This window comes from Myotis davidii, unplaced genomic scaffold, assembly GCF_000327345.1.
Source record: "Myotis davidii unplaced genomic scaffold, ASM32734v1 scaffold524, whole genome shotgun sequence".
NCBI classification, from domain to species: domain Eukaryota; kingdom Metazoa; phylum Chordata; class Mammalia; order Chiroptera; family Vespertilionidae; genus Myotis; species Myotis davidii.
The window spans coordinates 346,045-348,432 of NW_006299263.1; positions in this window are offsets into that span (position 1 = coordinate 346,045).

Below are 2,388 nucleotides of genomic sequence, written 5' to 3' on the forward strand. Positions count from 1 at the left end.
AGCGCCTCCCCGCCTGGCTGTCTTCTGTTCCTCCTCCCCTGCCCCACCCACAGCATGTTTCATGACAACCAGTCGCTACATCAGAGTGTATTTTTGTAATTCCTCCAGCTGACATGTAAATGGTCCCGTCTTTCCTTCTCACCCACCTCCTCCCTCTTCTAGGGGTGGGTTGATGGAACAGGACATCAAGCCTGGGGTTTTGACTTGTCACTGCCATCACTTGTTTGTAAAAGAGCTGTTCTTTTTGACGGATTGTTTTAAACAGATTATTTCTCCATTAAACTTCTACTGAGCAAATGATCGATAGATTGGCCAGCTGTTTTTTTTTTTTAATATATTTTATTGATTTTTTTACAGAGAGGAAGTGAGAGATATAGAAAGTTAGAAACATCGATGAGAGAGAAGCATCGATCAGCTGCCTCCTGCACACCTCCCACTGGGGATGTGCCCGCAACCCAGGTACATGCCCTTGACTGGAAACGAACCTGGGACCTTTCAGTCCGCAAGCCGACGCTCTATCCACTGAGCCAAACCGGTTTCGGCAAGGCCGGCTGTTTTTAAGTGACTTCGCCGAGAAGCGCAGACTCCAAGCGCACCACCAGAGCTGCCTCTCTCGGGAGGCAGAGGCAACAAGTCTGTGGCTCTGCTTTATGTAAAGTATGACAGGCAAGAGACGTGAGCACAGACAGGCAACTGTGCTGTGTCCCACATGCAGCTGGGCGGATGGACGGGCGGGACAGAGGGGCTGAGGTTCTCAGAGCTCGCAGCAACATCACCAACGGGCAAGTTGTTGGGCCCCACCCTACCCCCCACCCCCACCCTGTTTCTGACTCAATGCAAGCACTTGCAGTGTAAGAGAACCATAAGTGAAGATGTAATTTAGCCTCAAGAAATAAATTACCACACATGGACTCCACATAGCAGGGATAAGTAGAAACTTGCATTAAAACTTTTTTACTTTTAAATTTAGGGAGAGAGAGAGAGAAAGAGGGAGAAATTAATTTGTCCTTCCACTTACTCGTGCACTCATTGGTTGGTTCTTGCATGTGCCCTGACTGGGGAGTGAACCAGCACCGTGGCCTATCGGGACGATGCTCTGGTGGACCGTGAGGTCCGAAAGGTTGGCGACCGCTGCTCTAACCAACTGTTAGGGCAGAAACTGGCATTTTTAACAAGCTGCAGGAGAGGCAGATCCTGCTGGGTTGGGACGACTGGACTGGGATGTGAAGCGAGGGCCAGAGCCTGGACAAACTTGCCAATTTAACCCGAAACATGTTCAGGTGTGTGACTATCAGAGTCCAGCCAACCTGGTGCACCAGGCAGCGTGACTGAGGAGTCCAACATCTACAGCGTCAGGGAGGGTAGGGCGCTCTGCTGAGGAGGTGGGGGGCCTGGGTGAGGGAGTCACCGAACCCACTGAGCTCAACACAGGCAGGGCCCGGAGAGGCAACTCCTCTCTCCTTCAGCCCCCCAACTCCAGCCCGGGGCCTCCTATGGGTCAGACAACCAGAGGTGAGACAGTGAGGGGTCCGCAGGCGCAGCCATCAGGTAAGCCTGCGAGGGGAGGGCCCAGGGCTGCAAACAAAGGACAGGACGTCCAACTCCAAGGCAGTGACCAGATGCGGGGGCGGGGCCACCAGCACTGAAGCAGAAGATTCTATCGGGGCTTTCTTAGAGAGATGGGGTGCACAGGGACAAAGGGAAGGAGGAGGAAGAAGCCCTCCGTTCTCCCTCAAGGCAAGAAGAAAGGCCAAAGGACAGCCTCCCGCACCGGTGTCAGGGGCTTCTGGGCTTGACCAACCGTGACCAAGCTCCCGGGCCCTCTCACAGCGCCATCACCCTCGCCGTCAGGCCCTGCTCGGGGGTCCTCGGAACCCACTCCTCATGGTCCCACGTTGCTTCTGCCCCCAACACCCTCCAGCTCTAACTGGCCGTTTGGGCCATCACAGTACATGGGACCGAGGAATTCAGGGAGTGGCCCAGGTTGCTCCCTAGGTCAGAACTCATCCCGTAAGCAGCGTGTAACTTATCTTCTCCTAAGTCACTTGCCAACTCCCCAACAGACTCGGGAACATGGCCAAGAGCATGCTTCCCACGGTCAATATAAGCAACCGAGAAAATACTCATGCTGCCTGGATTGCAATCCTAGTGCCATGATTTCCAAATGTGTGACCTTGGGAGGGTTATTTAACCTCACTCTCTGCATCTGTAAAATGGGGATAATAGAGGTAACTCCTTCATCGGGTTACTGAGGTGGTCCATAACTCTTGGCCTGGTCCCTGATCATGGTACCTACTGTTATTCTACGCAAATGAATGTGCGTGCTCTGCCCGCAGGGTGACTGATGACTGGCATGCTACCTATCCTTTGTGGGGAAGGGGGGAGTGA